General features: G+C 47.5%; 1 protein-coding gene across 1 annotated transcript in view; it reads left to right on the top strand.

Moving 5' to 3' along the window:
- Nucleotides 1-21,329, top strand: part of PACSIN2 (protein kinase C and casein kinase substrate in neurons 2) — a 132,040-nt gene that overhangs the window by 26,790 nt on the left and 83,921 nt on the right. The gene's annotated exons all lie outside the window — the stretch shown is intronic.

The raw sequence follows: 21,329 nt of genomic DNA, 5'->3' as shown, positions 1-21,329 counted from the left end.
CACAACACTGTGGAGATAAACCAGCACTGACCTGTATAGCCGAGCCTTCCACAACTTTCTCTAGGCTCTCACAGACATCAGAGCATGTTTTAATAAAAGCAGGAACATACTGTAGGCACCGCTCAGCAACTGGCTGTTTTCACTTCCTTTTAGTTTACAGACTCCTGAATTTAAGCTGTCTGAGAAACAGAGCTCTGACAAAGTGCTCTGTGTGTTGTACGTGTTTGTTGTTGAATGAGTGAGGGAGTGAATGCCGTATTCTGGGTATCTCCCACGGCAGTAGTTTTCGGTAGTTGGGCCGGATTGAATTGCTTCAGCCTTTTTGTAGGACATAATTACAGCAACAGCATGTGACTTGTGTGCCTTTTCTGGGCATTTCCACCGGGCGCTAGATGTTTGTCTTTTGCTAATCTGATGTGTGAAAATAGCATCCCATTGTTGTATTATATTTTCCTGAGTACTGGTGAGGCTGAGGAACATCACACATATTTATTAGCCGTTTGTATTTCTTCTAGGAGTTTTTTTTTAATCCATAATCCTTGTCCATTTGTTTTCTTTTATTGAATTTGCTTTTCGGTTTTTAGGAGCTCTGTACGTTGGGCTATAAATCCCTTGTATGAATTGCAAATATGTCCCTCTGGCTGTTGTTCCTATAATTTGTTTTTATTTTGTTTAGATGTCTTTTTCCATAAAGCTTAAAAATTTTTATGTAGTCCTATGTGTCTCTTTACACTGTGTAGATTTCCTCTTCCATCCATGGTCTAGAGAAGACTATAGACCAATTTCCTGTGTGTGTATGCATATGTATGTTTATATATATTTGGAACATTTCTAAATATATTTCTAACTAGAACAGTAATTTGAATATAGTGGTGTAATAAAAGATTACAGAGGGGAGGTGGGCTGGGGGATGGGGAAATAAAGGGGATGCATAGTACATTTATGGTGATGAGCACTGAGAAATGTACAGAATTGTTGAATCATTTTATTGTACATCCTAAACTGATAATAACAGTGTATGTTAATTGTACTTGAATTAAAAAAAAAAAAAAAAGCTTTACTCTCCATGACCAAAGTAAGGTTTATTACGGGAGCACAGCGTAGCCTAACAGGAAGTGTGTCAGCCGGCGGAGGCTCTGGCTCAGGGCTTAGGAGCATGTTGTGTTCCAGTCCTGACGTCTGTTAACTCTCTGACTTTGGCTGAGTTATTTAAATCTCCTGAGCTTTGGTGTCATCTGTAAAATCAGTAGCACAAGAACAGCACCGTCGTACAGGGTTGACGTAAGGGCTAAATGTGGGATAAATACGTCCACGGTGATGAGAACAGGGCTTGGTGCCTGGTAAGTACTCAATGTTATGCTGACCAATTCACTACATAAAATTAAAACCTACGTTGACTGTGTTAGCAGACGTTTAAAAGGCATATAATAAAATCCGACAGCTAATCCTGATGAAATTCTAAGTAAAATGGTCATAGGAGGAATCTACATAAATACGGAAGTATTTCCCAGAAGCGGGCAGCAAGCACATTAAGTTGTCGTTCTGTTAAGTTCCAGCACGACAGGGCGGCCCGCCTGCAGCCCTGTTCCTTCACAACCGTGAGCCCCCAGAGGATCCTGTGGATGTGACAGGACGTGACAGGTGCATGGGGAGAGGGGCCAGAGGAGTGGCTGTGGCAGTGTCTGTCCAGTGAGCTGGCCCTGTGCTTGTCTTCTGTCTGGAGCATGTGACCACTTGTCCCGAGGACTTCCCACTGGCCTTTCACCACCAGGTGTGGCTCCTGACCTCACCCTGCAGGAACCAGGAATGAATTCCTGGGGTTGGGTGGCGGAGACGATTGTTACCGCGAGGAGCCACCTCACTGGCCAGAGGAGCAGTACAAGTACCGGGAACTGAGTGCAGCGTCCAGATGGCTGAGGGCCAGTGGCAGCGTGGGTAACCTGGCAGGTGCCCGCGGTTCTGTACCCTTGCTGAGAGGGGTTAGCCCAGCCATAATGTCTGACCTCTCCCTTCCTCTTCCACATGCAAAATAAGTGGACCAGTGTTCTTGAAATGAGGGGGAGGGAAGGCTTGAGTGCTCTGAACCCTGGGCTTCGGGTCAGATGGCAGCTTCTAGACTGGTCTATGCAAGTTTTGAAGCATAATAATGACCTTGAAGCCAGCCTCCCAGCTTGGGAATTTAACAGTCCTGCACCACAGGGAAGCTCCTAGTAGGTATTTCCTGCCAGTGGGTAAAGGTATTCCAGGATATTTTATCATTCCCTCATTAACCTGCCTTTAAAAAAAAAAAAAAAATTTATTTTAATTAATTATTTTATTTTAAATTTTTGAATTTTTTAACTTAAAAAAGAATATTTATGTATGCATGTATAACCAATGTATTCACTTTTTGTTTATGAGCTTTATAAAAAGAGAATCGTAAGTAATCTGCAAATTCCCTTTTACTGCTGAATAGTGTTCCGTTGTGTGCATTGTATTAGTTAGGGTTTTCCAGAGAAACAGAACCAATAGGATGTGTGTATCTGTAGAAAGAGATTTATTTCGAAGAATTGGCTTACGTGGTTATGGAGACTGACATGCCCAAATCTGCAGTCTGGGCCAGCAGGTGCGAGCCCTGGAGACACTATGCTACAGTCCAGGCCCTCCTGAAGGCCGGCTGAAAGAGGATTCTCTCTTGCTTGGGGGAGGGTTGGCTATTTTGTCCGTATCTTCAGCTGATTCGATTAGGATCCTCCCACATTGTGGAAGGCAATCTACTGATGAAAATGTTAATCTTATTCAAAAACACCCTTGCAGAAAAACCCAGAATAGTGTTTGATCAAATACCTGGGCACTTTGTGACAGTCAACTTGGCCTATAAAATTAATCACATGCATAGACATTCTCTTCCACACTGGCCATTGTCACACTTCCTTTTTTTAAACAAATTTTAAAATGTTTGTTCATTCATTCATTCATTCATTCATTCATTCATTCTTGGGGCGGGGAGGGGCAGAGAGGGGGAGAGAGAGAGAATCCCAAGTAGGTTCTGTGCTATCTGCGCAAAGCCCGATGGAGGGCTCAAAGTCACGAACCGAACCGTGAGACCATGACCTGAGCGGAAATCAAGAGTCGGACGCTTAACCGCTTGAGCCACCCAGGCGCCCCTATTGTCGCACTCCTTAATTGTGCCCATCTAATGGCTGTCAGTGTTCTTCTCGTTCTGGCCTTCATTTGCGTCTCTCTGGTCACTGATGAAGATGAGCATCTTTTCATGTGGGTGTTAGCAATCCATGGGCCCTTTTTGGTGACGCCTGATGAGTCTTCTGTACGTCTCTTGGGTTGTCTGTATTTTCCTTACTGATTTGTGTTGGTTCTTCTTCATTTGCATAGTAGCCGATTTGCTGGTTCGATGAGATACAGATACTGCCTCCTACCTTGTCCATGTGTTTTTATTGTCATCATGCTATCTTTTGTTAAACATTTTTAATTTCAGTGCAGTTCACTAGATTAAATCTTTTCTTTAATGATCTGGTACTTTTAATGACTTTTTGAAGGAAATCCTTCCTAGCCTTGAGTCTATAAAGATATTTATTTTCTTCTAACAAAAGTTTTTTTTAACATTTATTTATTTCTGAGAGATAGAGACAGAGTGCAGGTGGGGGGTGGGGCAGAAAGAGAGGGAGACACAGAACCTGAGGCAGGCTCCAGGCTCCGAGCTGTCAGCACAGAGCCCGACATGGGGCTCGAACTCACGAGCCGTGAGATCACGACCTGAGCCAAAGTCAGACGCTTAACCGACTGAGCCACCCATGCGCCCCTCTCCTAAGAATTTTAAAGTTTTGCTTTCCACATGAAGCCTTAGTCTGTCTGAAGTTGATTTTTGTAATTGTTTTTTTGTGTGAGGTAGGAATCCAGTATTATTTTCTTCCATGTGGATGACTGGTTGATGTGGCATCACTATTGAGAGACTCCTCTGTGCTTTGGGACACCACCTCTGCCATAGAGGAGTTTAGAAATATGTGTGGGTCTGTTTGTTTTCTTTGCTTTTTTTTTTTTTTAATTAAAATTGACTTTTTTTTATTGTAGTAAAGTATGCATAATATAAAATTTACCAATTAAACCATTCTATTTTTTTAATTAAAGATTTTATTAAAAATTTTTAAATGTTTACTTTTGATTAAAAAACTTCTTAAAAAATGTTTATTTTTGAGAGAGAGAGAGCGAGAGAGCATGAGGGTGAGGGGCAGAGAGAGAGAGGGAGACACAGAATTTGAAGAGGGCTCCAGGCTCTGAGGTGTCAGCACAGAGCCCCATGTGGGGCTCGAACCCACTAACTGCGAGATCGCGACCTGAGCTGAAGTTGGATGCTTAACTGACTGAGCCACTCAGGCGCCTCATAGATTTTATTTTTTAAAGTAATCTCTACACAGAACATGGGGCTTGAACTCACAACCCCGAGATCAAGAGTCACATACTCCACCGATGAGTGATCAAGCCAGGCACCCCTACCATTTTAACCATTTTAACCATTTGAAATTGTTCACTTCTGGGGCACCTGGGTGGCTCAGTCGATTAAGTGTCTGACTCTTGATTGCAGCTCAGGTCATGATCTCATAGTTGGTGAGTTCGAGCCCCGCGTCAGGCTCTGCTCTAACAGTGCAGAGCTTGCTTGGGAGTCCCCCTCTCTCTCTCTCTCTCTCTCTCTCTCTCTCTCTCTCTCTCCCCCTCTCCCCCTCTCCCTCCCTCTCCCTCTCTCTCTCTCTCTCCCCCTCTCCCTCTCTCTCTCTCTCTCTCTGCTCCTCTCCTGCTTGTTCACTCTTGCTGTCTCAAAACAAATAAACATTTAAATTGTGCGATTGTGTGGCACGAAGCACATTCCCATTGTTGTGCAACCACCACCACCATCCGTGTCCAGAGCTTTTTCATCTTCCCAGACTGAATCTGTCCCCATGAAATGACAGCTCCCCATTCCTCCCTACCTCTGGCCCTGAGGGTCTGTTCCTGGTCTGTGCCTGATCAGCTTACCACCACTAGAGACAACCTCCCTTCCTCCATTCTGCCTTTTATTAAAGTGTTTGGTTTTATCTTCCTTATGAGTGAACCTCAAGGACGGAGACTCTCTAAGTGGATCTCTGTCTCCCTTAAAATTAGCACTTTTACAGTGAGTGTACGACGAGAGCTTCGTAAATGCTCATCATTGAGTACCGATTGGAATCGGGTTTGAGTGAGTTAGTAGGTTACACTCACTCAGGTTGGGACCCGTGAGAGATGTCACGAGTGTCAGAAGTGACCAGATACCCCCTTCATAACAGACGTGGAGGATATGGTGGCACTAGCCGGGTGGATTTGCTGGCTCTCCCTGACCTGCCTTCGGGCATGGCCTCCTTGAAGGTTCGCTGGGTCTCCCGAGCAGGTATCTTTGCTCCAGATGGCGGCCTTGCATTGGTCTGCAGGGGAGAGGGAAGGAAAAGAGGCCTTAATGAGTCCAGTGCCGATGACCTCTTCTTTATTTGTATTTTTATTTTTTTGCTTTGTTCTTGAAGTGTAGTTGACGTACAATGTTATATTAGCTTCAGGTGCACAATGTGGTGTTTTGACAATTTTGCACGTTACGCGGTGCCCACCATGGTAAGTGCCGTTGCCGTCTGTCGCCACGCGGTGTTATTACCGCATTATTGTCTGCGTCCCCTGCGCTGTGCTTTTCATCTGTGACTTACTTATTTTATAACTGGAAGTTTGTACCTCTTAATCTCCTTCACCTATTTCGCCCATCCCTGCACCCACCTCCCTTCTGGCACCCACCAGTTCTCCGTGTGTATGAGTCTGTTTCTGTTGTTTTTTGTTTGTTTTGTTTTTTAGATTTTACGTATAAGTGAAACCAAATGGTATTTGTCCTTGACTCATTTCCCTTAGCACAATACTCTCTGGGTCCACATCCATATTCTTGCATAGGGCAAAAGCTCATTCTTTTTTTATGGCTGAGCGATACTCCAGTGTGTGTGACACACGTACCACATCTTTGTTATCTATTCATCTATTGATGGACACTTGGACTGCTTCCGTATCTTGGCTATTGTAAATAATGCCGCAATAAACATAGCAGTGCATGTATCTTGTCAGATTAGTGTTTTTGTTTTCTTGGGTAAATACCCAGTAGTGGAGTTACTGGATCATATGGTACGTCTATTTCTAACGCTTTGAAGAACCTTCCTACCATTTCCACAGCAGTCACACAAGTTTACATTCCTGCCAGCAGTGCACGAGTGTTCCCTTTTCCCTGCATCCTCACCAACACCTGTTAATCGTCTTTTTCAGACTAGCCATTCTGACAGGTGTAAGGTGACATCTCATTGTGGTTTTGATTTGCATTCCCTGATGGTCAGTGATGTTGAACATCTTTTCCTATGTCTGTTGGCCATCTGTGTGTCTTGTTTGGAGAAATGTCTATTTCAGTCCTCTGCCCATTTTTCAATTCGTGTGTGTGTGTGTGTGTGTGTGTGTGTGGAGTTGTATAAGTTTTTATTTTGGGTATTAACCCCTTTCCAGATATATCACAAGCAAATCTCTTCTTCCATTCAGTACGTTGCCTTTTTGTTTTTTTGATCGTTTTTGTTTTTTGTTCTTTTTGCCGTGCAAAAGCTGTTTATTTTTATTGGGTATGGTCCCAATAGTTTATTTTTGCTTTTGTTTTCCTTGCCTGAGGAGACTTACCCATAAATACATTGTTAAGGCTGTTGTCCAAGAGGTTATTGCCTATGTATCTTCTGAGAATTTTATGGTTTCAGGTGTCACATTTAGATCTTTAGTCCACTTGGAGTTTATTTTTGTGTATGGTGTGAGAAAGTGGTCCATGTGGCTATCCAGTTTTCCCAGCACAGTCTTTCCTAGTGAAGAGACTGTTTTTTGCTTATCGAATATTCTTGCCTCCTTTGTCGAAGATTAATTGACCATATAAGTGTGGGTTTATTTCCGGCCTTTCTGTTCCGTGCCATTGATCTGTTTTTGTGCCAGTTCCGTATTGTTTTGAGTACTTTAGCTTCGTGTGGTAGATCTTGAAATCTGGGATTATGGTGCCACCGGCCTTGTTCCTCTTGCTTATGATCTTTTAATGATAATCTCCACCCAGACAAGAAGCCTGTGTTTGGTAGCTGTCCCCTGCCCACCAAGAAGAGTGTGCTGCTGTTCCCCCGGGGAGGAGTTAGACATGGGGTAACAGACGAGGAGCACTGAGGAAATCCTCCTTCGTGGAAATCAGTGTAGAGGTCGTCGGAATACAAATGAAATTCATAGGCAGTTGATAGATGAGTGTGGTGGGTGTGGTACCTGTCATCTGGTGCCCACGGGAAAGAGCTGTGCGGGGACAATAAAGCCAGCTGTGCTGGCTCCTCAGTGGAATTGGCTTTTTGTTGTTCCGTGGTACCTGGGTCTTGGAGGGCAACCAGAAGGAGAGTGGATAGAGGGATTTGGAGGGAAGGAGATGGAGATTTTGGGACACGATAGGCTGTCAGGTGCCATACCAGGTGTTTTATCTCACCTAATCCCCTCAGCAACCTGAGACAAGACCTGCCCGTCTTCTTACAGCCGAGCACCCCGGCCCCGTTGGGCGTCTGGGGAAGGCTGCTGTGCCTGGTGCCGGTGTGGGGCTTGCCAGGCCTGGCGAGCCTGGGTGCGGGGCCCGAGAGCTTGTCCTCTAGAGTCTGTCAAATGTGTAAAGTCCAGGGTGTGTTTGGACAGTTTCTAACTCACTACAGCATTTAAAAAATGAATGGAAAAAAGCCTATGTGGCCTTTTTCTCAGTGTGAAGTTGAAAAGCGAAGGCTCAGTGGAGGGCCGTCGGGCAGTGACCCTATTGTACAGACTCCTGGTTGCGTCACTCAGGGTGCTGGGGGAGGTTTGACCTGAATTTTGCAAGACAGTCTTCAGTTACTCTCCAATTACTGGATAAGCAGAAATAATGAAGTTGCTCATTGATGAGAAACATGGCAGACTCTGTCGTTTTCAAACTGTTGTTCTGGAGAACAAGTACAACCTTTTTTTAGCTGTCTTTTTTTTTTTTTTTTTTTTTTAAGATTGTTTAAAAAAAATCACTACTGGTTCTCTCCCTTTGTCTCTCAGTAATTTTGCTGCAGAGCGCTTGGGCAGGAGTATTTCACATAAATTCTTCCGTGGGCTGACCTTCAAGTGCAGGACGTTTGCTCTAGTCCCCAGGAGGACATTGGCTGTGCTAACGTGCTTACTTTGTGTTGACTCCGGCCACAAAAGTCTTCTTAAATCCAGTTCTGAATGAATTAAATCCCCATATGCTGTTTACAATTTGAAAACCCAGGTGTGTGCTTTGATTTCTAGAACTGTGTCCTGTTTCAAATACGGGAAGGCACTGTTACGAAGAAGCACATGCAAAGCTATTGAAAAGCACCAGTGAATTTTCAGTCTTTGTGAGGCGATAGGCTCAGCCCTTCCAAGCATGGTCTCCGGGTCAGAAAGACCAAGGGCAGAATCCTGCTTCTGCTGCTTCCAGCCCTTTCCCTGTGCAGAGCTCAGCCTCATACTTGCTAGTGCACAGTTCTTTTCTTAAAAATTAAAAACAATGTTTTAAAATATTCATTTGAGAGAGAGAGAGAGCGAGCTCACGCGCGCATGAGGAAGGGGCAGAGACAGTAGGAGACAGAATCTGAAGCAGGCTGTAGGCTCTGAGCTCTCAGCGCCGAGCCCAATACGGTGCTCGAACTCACAAGCCATGAGATCATGACCTGAGCTGAAGTCTGGTCGTTAACCGACTGAGTCACCCAGGTGCCCCCGTTAAAAAATAAAAATTAAAAAAAAATTTTTAAGTAGGCTCCACACCCAATGTGGGGCTTTGAACTCATGACCCTGAGATTATGAGTCCTATGCTCTACCAACTGAGCAAGCCAGGTAACCCCCCCCACCACCCAGTGCATTTCTGATAACAGCTCATCTTTTCTCGAGATTTATAAAAAACTCTTTTTGGTTTTTATTTTTTACATGTTTGTTTATTTTGAGGTGCCTGGGTGGTTCAGTCGGTTGAGCGTCTGACTTTGGCTCAGGTCATGATTTCACAGTTCACAAGTTCGAGCCCCGTGTCGGGCCCTTTGCTGATAGCTCAGAGCCTGGAGCCTGCTAAGGATTCTCTCTCTCTCTCTCTCTCTCTCTCTCTCTCTCTCTCTCTTTCTCTTTCTCTTTCTCTCTCTCTGCCCCCTCCCTCGTACTCTGTTGCTCTCAATCTCAAAAATAAACATTAGAAAAAAAAATTTTTTTTTAATGTTTATTTTGAGAGAGTGCATGAGTGAGCGGGGGAGGGACAGAGAGAGAGGGAGAGAGAATCCCAAGCAAGCTTTGTGCCGTCAGCACAGAGCCCGACTCAGGGCTTGATCTCACAACCCTGGGATCATGACCTGAGCTGAAATCAAGAGTCAGGCGCTCAACCGACTGAGCCACCCAGGCGCCCCCAAAAAACTTTTTTAAAAAATGAATTCTCATACAGTGGTATGTAATCCCTCCTCCTTTTATTGTTTTCAGTCTGCGAGCCGGCAGACCCTCAGAGCTTGCTGAGTGAACCAAGAGAGGCTCTGGAGGGGAGAGGCTGGGCGGGAAGGGAGGGCGGGAGCCCGGGCCTGCTCCTCGCGGGCTCTGCTGAGGCTGGAGTGGGGAGACCAGGCAGTGCAGTCTCGTGGTTTGGTGGTCACCTCTGTCAACCCAGTTCATTGCTACAGTCAGATGCTCCTGTGTCCAGTGGTGCACAGCGTCAGCGACCTTGAACGGCCTTCAGCTTCCTTCAGGTCAGCGGGCTCCCTTTCTTTGAGACTCTTTAGCAAACTGTTTTATTTCTTCACGCTTCGTCTTCCCTGGATGAATTTTAGAAGGAAGGCCACATTGCCACCGACTCCTCATAAAGGGTATAATGAACACTTATTAGCCAGTTGAATTTTTTATATTATTTTTTCTGCGATAAGCTTTTTATTTTGGAAAAAATTGAGGTATGCAGAAAAGTTGCAAAGACAATACAGAGAGTTCCCACAGGCTTTTCGCCCAGTTTCCCCGAATGTTAACATCTTATGTAACCGCAGCACACTTGGCAAAACCAAGAATTTCACGTTGGTACAGTTATTAGCTAAACTACAGACTGTGCTTGGATTTCACTGCTTTTTCCACTGAGATTCTGTCTGTTCCAGCATCCAGTCCAGGACATCACATCGCGTTTATCCTGGTCTCCTTCATCTGTGACGGTTTCTGCCTTTCCCTGTTTTTCACGACCTTGACAGTTTTGAAGAGTGCTGGTCGGATATTTGGGGGGATGTCCCTCACTTTGGGTTTGCCTCATGTTTTTCTTTCACATTATTAGATGGGACTTATGAGTTGTGGGGAAGAATATGGCAGAGGTGAAGCGCCTGCCTGAAACCGTTTCAGGGAGCGCAGTGACGTCAGCATGATTGATCCCTGGTGAGGGTCACCTTGTAGGATGGTATTTTTACTCCTCAGTGTGACACATGGCTTGAGCGGCTCTGGCTCCCCAAAAAGTTGCCATTCCCTTCACGTGAGGGCCTCTCCTCTGCCGTGTGTCTCTTCCCAGAGTAAGCACCCGTGCTGTGGGCCTGCCGGGTCCCGTGAAAACACATCAGGGGCCCACGATTCTGGGAGCATTGAACAATTTTCTCAATCACAAGTGAAACGAGGCCAGCCCTCCATTGGTAATTGTTGAAACTAGGGGTCATGATTCTAGTCTTTTTACTTTTTGTATGGTTGACGTTTTCTTTTTTTTTTTTTAACATTTATTCATTTTTGAGAGACAGAGTGTGAGTAGAGGAGGGGCAGAGAGAGAGGGAGACACAGATCTGAAGCAGGCTCCAGGCTCCGAGCTGTCAGCACAGAGCCTGACACGGGGCTCGAACTCATGAACCATGAGATCATGACCTGAGCCGAAGTCGGACACTTAACCGACCGAGCCACCCAGGCTCCCCTACGGTTGACGTTTTCTATAAAAGATGAGGAGGAAAACATTCCCAGTCTACAGATACAATGAATCCCACATGGTTTTGAGGGTGTAGATGTTATGATGTTGGTTGTTGCCAGAGTCGTTCGGGCTGGTAGGACTCATCTTGAAGGTATTTGGTTCTTCCCCAAGGCCTCCGTGGGAAGACAAGCTTGTGTATAAAGCAGTGTTAAGTGGTACTGCTAATAATTATGTAATGAAAGTATTTCTTAACGTCATAGACGTAGCACAATAATCGGTGTACCGTCAGAAATGAATCCTGCAGAAAATGAGGTCATAGATGAGTTGGAATACGTTTGTGGAACAGACAGAAAATCTTCACTATTGTCACATTAATCTGTTGGAAAGAGCATCTGAATCTAATGAATTTGGACGTGGCCTATTTCTTATATATGCACTGTTTTGAACATTACACATTGTGAATCTGGCGTTTCGATAAATGAAGCAGAGAAATACTGGTACCAGTTAAAGGTCCCAGTCCCTCTCCCCCCCCCCCCCCCCCCCCCCGAGCCTCAAGACACTTTCTAACAGGTAGGGAACTGGAAGTGGATTTGGAAGGGGCACACTGGGGGAATAAGCACAAAGGGCCCCAGGGTCTGGGTCAGCTTGCTCTTCGTGTCCATCTCCTCCCCCCCCCCCGCCCCCTCCCCCCCATTTACCCGCCAACACAGTTACAGAGTGAGGAGTCGTAAAAGTGAACACTGTCATGAAGCATCATAAGCATGCTTGGTGCCACATTTTAAGAAGATCTTGGCCTTGGAAGTCAATGCTCTGGACTGTTTATAAAATTTCCCCCAGCCCTGGGGCACCTGGGTGGCTCAGTCGGTTGAGCATCTGACTTCGGTTCAGGTCATGATCTCACAGCTCATGAGTTCGAGCCCCGCGTCGGGCTCTGTGCTGACGGCTCGGAGCCTGTTTCAGATTCTGTGTCTCCCTCTCTCTCTGCCCCTCCCCCACTCACGCTCTGTCTGTCTCTCTCTCTCTCTCTCTCTCTGTCAAAAATAAAATAAACATTAAAAAAAAAGTAGAAAGGATCTTCTGTGTCTCCCTCTCTCTCTGCCCCTCCCCTGCTCACACTCTGTCTCTCTCTCTCTCTTGCAAAGATAAATAAACATTAAAAATAAAAAAAAAAATAAATTTGCCCCAGCCCTAATCCAGGTATGTAGGTACTGTCACAGGACCGTCTTCCCTGTCACGACCTTTATACAGCTTTGCGTGCGTATGTTCGTTGTATGGGTTCGGTGGTCACCCAGCTCTGTGGGTCATGTGTGTTGCCAGAAGCACTGGGATCTTTGTCCCCTCTTAGGGAAGGGGCTGTCTGGCAGCTGACTCCCCTTTCTCAGGGTTCTCACTGGGAGGCGTCAAACTGTGAGAGCCTGAGAAGTCTCCCCTGCCTGTGTGTGGATGGCCCTGGGGACGGGGCCTTCATTTGGTTCTGTTCTTCTGGTAACCTCAGATGTGCTTACCCTCCACAATGGCTCCCTCAGACCCGCCTCTGCGTGGAGTTAATTTGGGTGATGCCGAGGTCTTAAAGGAGCGCTCTACTGTGGATGAGATCGTTGGTCTGAGGCCGGGGCCAGTGTCTTCTGCTTTTGGATGTGGCTGGAGAGCCTCGACCCTTCCTAGGACTTAAGTATGTGTACGGAAATGGTTCATAAGATCTCAGACGGAGTTACGGCGTGAATTGTGGGGTATGCCCAGGAACCCCATCCCTTGGCTTTCCCACGTGAAATACTGCACAACCAGTGAGACCAACTGCAAGGGTGACGTGCCTCCCTCTGGAGGTTCTGTCAGGCTTTGGTTGATGGCATCTTTGCTCCAGGGTTTGTCCAGAATGGGGGTTTTATGGAAGCCTTGCAGGCAGGGGTTCACCCCCTGGGTGTGCTGTGCCCAGAGGCTTCCGAGCGTCGTGGTCCCGAGTGCCCTCTGTGCAGCCGTGGGCCCTCCACAGGCCTGCCTCGCACTGCCTTGGAGTCACCCGTTTGGGTTTAAACTGTTGTAAGGAACTCCGTTTATTCCTTCATTGTAAAATCAATGCACGTACTTTGTAAAATACAAGTACAAATTATTCAAAAGAAGAAAATCACTGTCGGTACCTTGATGTTCACTTCTCCAGAGCATTACGTTTACCACACACAAATGTGATTTTTAGAAACAAATGGGATCATATGATTTAAGCCATTTGTAACCTGTCCTTTTTTCTCTCTTTTTTTTAATGTTTACTTATTTATTTTAAGAGCGCGAGAGTGAGAGAGAGGACAAGTGAGGGAGGGGCAGAGAGAGAAGGAGAGAGAGAATCCCAAGCAGGTTCCTCACTGTCAGCACGGAGCCCCATGTAGGGCTCGATCTCATGAACCGTGAGATCATGACCTGGGCTGAGATCAAGAGTTGGACGCTTAACCAACTGAGCCCTTGTAACCTGTCCTTTACTTCAGTCTCACTCACGGGGGAAATGGGCTCCTCGTCTATACTCTGTCTTGAGCCGGGTCACCGGGCACGGATGTGGGGCAACCACTGCCAGGCTGAACAGCTTGCTGTCTCCTGTGACCCCTGCCAGGGTGCTCGCCGTGTGCCCCTGAGACCTGTTCTGGACTCAGCCCTCTCTGCTGCTCAGCCCGGTTGGCTTCTGGGCAGAGCCCCCACACTTTATTTTCCTTCGCAAGACCATCTGAAGCAGCCCCTTCCATATCCATACGTGGTTCCTCGTGGTCACCGTGGGTTTTCCTCCATTCGGATTGCATCGTTGATTTTCTGACCTGTATTGGTCGCCTGCCCTCTGAATTTCTTGGGGTGCTGCTGCCACCCGAGTCCCTGCGTCTTTGCCTACTATGTTTCCACCCTATCCTAGGAGAGTCCCCTTTGATCCTTCCGCGACTTTGGCTGGGGTCAGCATCATGGGGATGACCTCAGCGGCCACCATGTAAAAATGCCCTGTGTGTACATTACCTCCCTTCATCTTCCCGAGCCCCAGTGTGGCAACTGAGGCTGTCTTCATGTCACAGGCGGAGGAGCTTAGAAGCCTGCCAGGGTCCCGCACCTGCTCACCACTGCCCCTCTCTGTTGCTTGGCCCCACTCAGCTCCACCTCGCCCACGGAGGCCAGCCTGTAATGTCCTCACTTGGCAGGGTCTCGTGCCTTGTCGAAGTACAACTGGGAATGTTGTGTTTAAGATTGTTTAGAGTAGGCTTCAATTTTAAGTGGTAAAAGTAGAAGGAAAACATGAAATTTGTAAAAAGAGACACACTTTTAAGTTTGTCGTTGGTATTCTATTTATAATCCCATTTCAGACCTGAGAATGGGAGCTTTTAGGGTTAGAGAGCGTGTCTTTTAAATTGAATTTTTAGCCCTGAGGGGCTCCGTTGGTTGAGTGACCAACTCTTGACCAGCTTGCGTCATGATCTCACCGTCTGTGAGTTCAAGCCCCACATTGGGCTCTGTGCTGACAGTGAGGAGCCTACTTGGGATTCCCCCCCCCCCCCCCACCGTCCCTCCCCTGCTTGCTCTTTCTCTCTTTCAAAATAAATTAAAATAAACTAAAAAAATAAATAAATAAATTGAATTTCTACAACACTCAACAGTGCCTGCGGGCTTTAGATTCATTCATTAAACTCTAAATGTATATATTTACAGGCCGGGCTGAAGCCCAGTATTCTTGAATAAGGGTTTGGATGCCCCCTATTTCTTGGCACATCGGGATTCTCGATCTTCTCCCATCTTTCCCATCTTCTTTATCGCTGGCACTGGTCTAATTGCAGGAGAAGGTAATGAGAACATTCTGGGATGCTTGGGATCGTGATTTCACTTATTTACATATTTATACCTCTCCCGGTTTCATGAAGGGTTTGAGTTGGTTGTTTGGGATTATCAAAAAAAGAAAAGGCAAGAACTGAATTCTTCCTTTGCCATCTCCAAAGCAACAATAAAACATGTTTAGTTCTTTAACTTTTTTCAAAGTTTATTTATTTTCAGAGAGAGAGAGAGAGAGAGAGAGAGAGAGAGGAAATGAATGGGTAGGGGAGGGGCAGAGAGAGAGAGAGAAAGAGAAACCCAAGCAGGCTCAGTGTCCAAAGTTGGACGCTCAACCGACTGAGCCACCCAGGTGCCCCAGAACAGGTTGAGTTCTGATAAGGCCCTCAGAGGTCTCCCAGAGCTCTCCCACACCGTCACGGCATGCTTGTGGGACCCAGGACTCCGCTGGCAGAGGGAACCAAGTGTGGAGCTCTGTGCACTGTCACCACTGTGTGACCATCGGCAAGCCACCTCCCTAGAGCTCTAGTTTTCTCTTCCAAAAGATGGGGACAGGCCTCCCACCTTGCAGGGTTATCAGGAAGTATAGTCATTGTATGTAAACGTCATGGCAAATGTGTATAAAATGTCATAAATAGTCCCTAATTTTACCTAATATTTGTAGAATTTCTAAACACCAGGTCATGATGGTATTTTTACTGCCATGGGGCCAAAGTATCAACATTGTAATTATTCTTTACAAAGCTAGAGATATTTAGCTTGAGGCTCTTGATTTATTCTGAAGTTGTATGACCTGCTTTTTAGTGTCAAATGCCTTTTTTATTATTAAAATGCCTTTGAAATGAAATAATGGGAGGTGATTGGTTTTTCTTCTTGTTTTAGTGCCCTTGGTGGACAAAATAACCCTGGTGGGTAAAGTTGGGAGCTTCCGTCTGGTGCCCTCTCCCCTCTTGGGGGAGGAGGGAGCCTCAGCCCCTTCCTTACCTGACTCCACCCATGGCCCAGCTTCCGGAGAGTTTTCCCATCTCCCCCACCCTCCTAGGTGGGGCTCCCTGCTTCCCATCTGTTACGTAGCACCTGTCACACTGGGTGGTCCCCTGCGTGCTTGTCTCCCTACCCTCCTAAACTCTAAGCTGCGTAAGGACAAGTGTGGGGAGCGATTTAGCTTGTAATTCCTGGAGCCTAGCACAGAGAGGGTGCACACCCATACAAGAGGGGGAAAAGCACCAGTAACACTCGAACACAGCCTGTCTCTGACTTTATTCCTGCAGATACCCAAAACTCACCACAAATCTTGCTCACCACTCCTTTTTGAGTTCAGACCTTCCTTCAGGGATCAGTTTCCATCTTCAGCGTGTTGACCCAGGAGGGCCTGAGGGGGCCCCAGAACCGAGAGTGACATCTTAACCACGCACATGTTGTGTTAGAAGCCCAGGGGTTTCTTCTCGCGATGGCACGTTATCAAATGTGTAAGAAAAGAAATTAACATTTTTCATATCACATTGGTGCTTTGAAGTTTTTCTCAGTTGGGCTTTCTGCTTTAATTAGTCTGGCTCATTTTTTTCTTTAGCTTTGGGCAAGTGCCAGGGAAGCAAAGAAGCTTATATAAAGGGTTTTAAAGGGTTTTTTTGTTTTTGTTTTTTTCCAAAGATAGAACTGGTACTTAGTTCAGCTTGTTCTGGCACCTCCTTCTTTGATCGAGAATGTTAGAAATTTGGCTTGGATTGTTCCTTTTTATATACATATGTGGGAAAAGCAAAGGCAAAGACGGCTCTATTTATGTCTTATTCCATAGAAATATGAAAGGCTAACAAGTAGGATTTGAACACGGCCACTACTCTCTCCACCAACCAACACCAAATAACCCATCGGACTGCTTTCTAGAACCCATTTAAATTCTAGAATTTCAGATTTACTTATCATCTGAGGAGAAAGAAAAGCTAATAATTGTAATTATCGCATTAGATTTTACTTGCTTGCCGACTGTCTAACGGCCATCGAAACCTGTCACCGAGAGCCGCCCTTTCTAATCCGCGGACTAGACGTTCTCGCGCTCTTTACTGCAGTGCTAAGGGAGAGCCGAGTTCACCTGGTGAGGGGGTAGGGCACTCGGGTTCATCGGGATCGTTTGTGCCTGTTAGGGGACCAGCTGTTCTAAGAACTGAGACCCAGTGCAATACACGCACGCTGACACCGCCTGGAGCTCAGAGGCACCTTGCCGTGTGGTCCTCGGTGAAAGCAGCTTTGCTGCACTGGCCCTGCAGAGTGGGGACAGTTCCGATGTTCAGGTTCCGCACGGGGCTTTTCTTCTTTTCCTGTCTCTGCCACAGTCCCTCCTCCCTGCCTGCTCCCCTCCCCTTTTCTCCTCATTGAGATATTAATGTCATACAACCGAATGGACCCATTTAAGGGCTTTGACTAATGGATACGCCTGTGCAGCCACAGCCCCAAGCAAGACAGAGAACATTTCCATCGCTTCAGAACTTCCCTTGTGCCCTGTGCACTCCGCCCCCACCCGGCCTGGCCCGGCCCGGCCCGGCCCCAGCCCCAGGCACACACTGATCCCGTCCCGGTGGGTTTGTTTGGCCTGGTTTAGAGCTTCGTGTCAGTGGAGACACACAGCAGGCACCCTTTCGCGCCCGCCCTCTTTTGCTCACCACCAAGTTTCTGTGATTCACCCGTTTGCATCTGTCGGAAGCTCATTCCTTTTAAGTGTCGAGGAGGAGTTTCCTGCCCCTCACGCAGCTGAGTTTCCTCGTCCATCCGTTCCGTATGGAGAAGTGTGATAGAGAAATCAGGGCCCCGCGGAAGTGCGTGCCTGGTTGGTCTGTGGATCCCCTTGTCCCAGCTCCCCTCCGCACTGAGGAAGGCTCTTCCTGAGGAAGAGCACAGGAGGCACCTTCTCACCCCGGCCGTCACCAGTTGAGAATCTTGAAGAGTTGGCTTCTCAATATGACTCCGATCTGGTTGGCGCCAGCCTGTGGTAGTGGATACGATCCTGGTTTGCCTTTCCGGAGATGGGGAGATGGGCATTGCTGCCGGTGTGGGGCCTTGTGACCAGAGGGGTCTTCTAGAGCTTCTGCATGACTTCCGCCGTCCCGGCAGGTGCCAAACCACCAGGCTCTGCGTTGAGCGCTCGCTAAGTTCAGGGACACGAGAACGAGAACCGCGGAGCCCAGCTAGCATGGGGCCGCCAGGTACCTCCACCCCTCCCCCCAGCACCTGCCTCTGAGCTGTCCGGCGTTTCCCTGGCCCTGTCCTGGCTCGTCTGGGAGCTCTGTTTAGCCCAGGAGGGAAGACTGAAGCGCAGAACTGCAGTCTGCACTGTTTTATTAACGTCCTGATTACTTTACTGTGTGTCCATAACCTCTTTAAGGGTCACCTTGCAAGAGGCAGTAGTTGCTTAGGGTTGGGGAAGGGGCGGGGAAGACGGGAGGGAGAAGGAGGTGGCAGCTAAAGTGCGCGGGGTTGCTTTTTGAGGTGGTAACAATGTCCTGAAATTGGGACGTTGGTTGCACAACTCTCTACATTCACTAAAGACCATTGAATTAGATATGCTGTAAATTGCGAATGGCTGAATTATATGGTATGTGAATTACATCTCAGTAAAGCTGTTTTGGAAAAAGTGTGGCATTAGAGCAAGGGCAGACCGGTAGCAGAATGGGGGAAAAAAATCACATAGTGGAAGTCCCGTTCTCGCCCCCATGTGACGTGACCTGTTGACACATGTCCTCCTGTCCCTCACGAGGCTGGCTCCGTGGGAGGCCTGAGCCCGGTGTAGAGACCGTGGGCTTTGAAAGTATCCGGTAGACCTGACTCTGAATCCTACTCTGCCATTATTTGCTGGGTGGTGCTGGGCAGGTTGCCTAACTTCTCTGGTGGTTTCCCTTCTGTAAAACGGGGCTAGCGGTACCTATCTTACGGAGTCTTTTAGAAGAGCTCGGTAAAGGCAGCCGTTTCCGCCCCGCGCCGATCATATAACAAAGGTGTCAGAGAGAGGAGGCAGCCTGCCTGGTGTCGTCCTGACGTCTGGGGCTTACGCTGGGCTGGTGAACTGCAGGGGCAGGACTCAGCCATTGGCTGAGGACGGAGGTCATGGAGGCTCTGGTAGCGTTTAGCTGACTTGCTGGCCTGGGTCCCTGAATTTCTTTTCCTGCCTTATCTACGTGGTTTGAGTAGGCTGATGACAAGCTCTTGGAGAACCCTCTCCTGTCCCTTTCTTTGTGGAGCCCTCCCCGACCCCGCTTCCCACCCTGGGTCGCTGCCGCCCTTGCAGTGTTCCCTCCGCCCCTGGTGCATGTTGGTTCTCGCGGTCATCAGCCCGTGCCGTGTTGATTTATTTACACGTGTGTCCTGCCCCGACACTGAGCAGTCCCGGGCAGGGACCTTGACTTTCACAACCATGGGGCCCCCGAGGCCTTAAGCACTGTGCCTGCCACTAATGTTTGTTGAATGAATGCCCAATGGTTTCAAGTCCGGTGACAGAAACCAGATTGGAACTGGAAATACCAGTTTAGGCACCAGGTGCCAGAGGTTAGCAGGTGGGTTTCCCTGGAGCAGTGTTTCTGTCCCAGGACTGCCTTAGGGCGGGAGAGCTGCCTGCGACAGTCTTGTCCTCTGCCAGAGGGGCAGGACAGCTTGTCTCTTGCTGGGAACTGGGAACGCACTGGTGAGGTGTGGCTGAGGTTGTGGGGAGCGGGAAGAACGCCCCAGCCACGCTGGAAGGAAAGCTGGGCTCGTTACTTCATAGTCCCACTGCCATCTGCATTTTTCTTTTAAGTTTATTTATTTTGAGAGAGAGAGAGAAAGAGAAAAAGCACAAGCGGGGGAGGGGCAGAGAGAGAGGGAGAGAGAGGATCCCAAGCAGGCTCTGCGTCGTCGGCCCAGAGCCTGACGTGGGGCTCAAACCTACAAACCGTGAGACCGTGACCTGAGCCGAAATGAAGAGTCGGAGGCTTAGCCGACTGAGCCACCCAGGCACCCCTGCTCTCTGCATTCTTAATTCACTTCAGATCAGATTTTTATTACGCAGCAGCTGTATCCGAGATTCAGTTCTGGTTTATCGAGGGAGGCCACAGTGGCGAGGCAGCGGGGTGGGGGGAGTGGTTACAGCTGGATTCAGGAAGCTGATTCAGATCTTAGCTACCCCCATGTGCCAGCTTTGGGACACAGGGCAGGTAATAGAATATTTCTGGACCTCAGTTATCTCATCTGGGAAATGGGAGAGGCAACAGTGCCCTGATGGGATTATTTTCATGATTAACCATAAAGTAAGCATTATATAAATGTTCACCAAGCAGCTTGTGTTTGTTGGATTACAAAAAAAGTAAAGAGAATGAGGGTCTTAGAAAAACAAAATGAATAAATCTATCTCGCCACGATTGTCCTCTCCCGTAACCAAGAGCCCTAAGTGGGCCTCTGGGGCGGGGTTTTCTGTCATGCCAACCGATGAAGAGGAAAGGAGGATGGTCAGCTGGCTCTACCAGAACTCAGGTGTTTCTTCTTTCTTAGTGGAAGAAAATACCCCCAGAAAAGGACTTTTGTGACCATACTTTGTGCTGCTTAAATTTAGTTAAAATGCTTTGGAAGGTAAATGCCAGGCCGTTAGTTGTAGAAAGCCTGTCTGCATGTCGTGGTCAGGTACACCGAAGTAGTCTCTAGAAACATTATTTAGCCTTCTCCAGCCTTAGTGTCCGTCACTGGACAAAATGACCTTGAGGGCCATTAACCCCCCCCCCCCCCCCCCCAGCAGTCCCCGGGATGAAATAGGCACCTCCCTGCAGGCCAGAGGACGCCGGTGGCCCGGTGCGGCTGGCCTAGAGCTCCAGCGTGTGTCCCTCTGTAAGGGTGCGGGGGAACCGAGCGGACTGTGGGGTACAGCGAAGTCTGCGTTGGGCTGACTTCTGTGGGGGTTTTCTTTCGGGGGCCAGAGGGTGACATGATAATTTTCCAAGTAGTGTGAATTATTATCACATGTCAAGTAATTGAGCCTTGCGTCGGCATGGTCATTGCTTTATTGGTGTTTTTCCACTAAGGCATTTCTATAAAAACTCTTTTTTTTTTAACGTTTTATCTATTTTTGAGACAGGGAGAGACAGAGCATGAACAGGGGAGGGTCAGAGAGAGGGAGACACAGAATCTGAAACAGGCTCCAGGCTCTGAGCTGTCAGCACAGAGCCCGATGTGGGGCAGAACTCACAAACCGAGAGATCATGACCTGAGCTGAAGTCGGACGCTTAACCGACTGAGCCACCCAGGCGCCCCTCCACTAAGGCATTTCTAAACACAAGATTCTGGAAAGATATTCTTAACCTATTCTCTTTCGTGTTGTAAGGTCAGACTAGAGGCCCATGTTGCAAGGAGGGAAGGATCCAGTTCTGGCCACCGCCACTTAAACGTAGCATCTAGCTTGCCATAGGGGTTGGGGGAGGGGTGCACATTGTATCTTCTGGGAGGGTACTTTGGGGAAACTGAGATCTTAAAACATTTATTTCTTGTGTTTTTACACCTTAGTTTCAACATCTGTTCTTTTTTGTAGTGTTTGTATTTTTTAGTATTGTTGCATACGTTTTAAAAACACTTTTCATTGAGA

The sequence above is a fragment of the Acinonyx jubatus genome, chromosome B4 (genome assembly GCF_027475565.1).
Source record: "Acinonyx jubatus isolate Ajub_Pintada_27869175 chromosome B4, VMU_Ajub_asm_v1.0, whole genome shotgun sequence".
NCBI classification, from domain to species: domain Eukaryota; kingdom Metazoa; phylum Chordata; class Mammalia; order Carnivora; family Felidae; genus Acinonyx; species Acinonyx jubatus.
The sequence above is the reverse complement of the archived record's forward strand: the minus strand, read 5'-3'. Positions and strand labels throughout refer to the sequence as shown.